Here is a 566-nt window from a genome sequence, read left to right on the forward strand (position 1 = left end):
GACAGAATCTACCCCTGACAGAATCTACCCCTGACAGAATCTACCCCTGACTGAAACTACCCCTGACAGAATCAACCCCTGACAGAATCTACGCCTGACAGAATCAACCCCTGACAGAATCTACCCCTGACTGAAACTACCCCTGACAGAATCTACCCGACAGAATCAACCCCTGACAGAATCAACCCCTGACAGAATCTACCCGACAGAATCAACCCCTGACAGAATCTACGCCTGACTGAAACTACCCCTGGTTGTTCACTGTGCTGGGCAGTAGCACTAACTCCACTAACCTATTTTCCAAATGTGTGCAGTTTTGTGCTGTCATCAGGAAATGCCTCTGGGTACAGAGATGAAGTGGGGGGGTGGGGTTGGGGGGGTTGTCTGGTTTCCAATGGTAACCTTCCAGATTTCCCTCCGAGCTCAGTTTAATGGCTCCATCAAGAGAAGTAGATCCTGTTTCAGTGGCTCAGTTCTTGGCAGAGCTGTTGCAAAGGAGAGAAAAATGTCTTCCCTCTAATCATCCAGGCTCTGTAAGCTCACACACACACACACACACACACACA

General features: G+C 49.3%; 1 protein-coding gene across 2 annotated transcripts in view; it reads left to right on the forward strand.

Moving 5' to 3' along the window:
• Nucleotides 1-566, forward strand: part of cnn3a (calponin 3, acidic a) — a 21278-nt gene that overhangs the window by 14539 nt on the left and 6173 nt on the right. The window lies entirely within an intron of this gene.

The sequence above is a fragment of the Seriola lalandi genome, unplaced genomic scaffold (assembly GCF_002814215.2).
Source record: "Seriola lalandi dorsalis isolate HSWRI2012SDOR001 ecotype SW California unplaced genomic scaffold, Sedor1 jcf7180002054648, whole genome shotgun sequence".
NCBI lineage: Eukaryota > Metazoa > Chordata > Actinopteri > Carangiformes > Carangidae > Seriola > Seriola lalandi.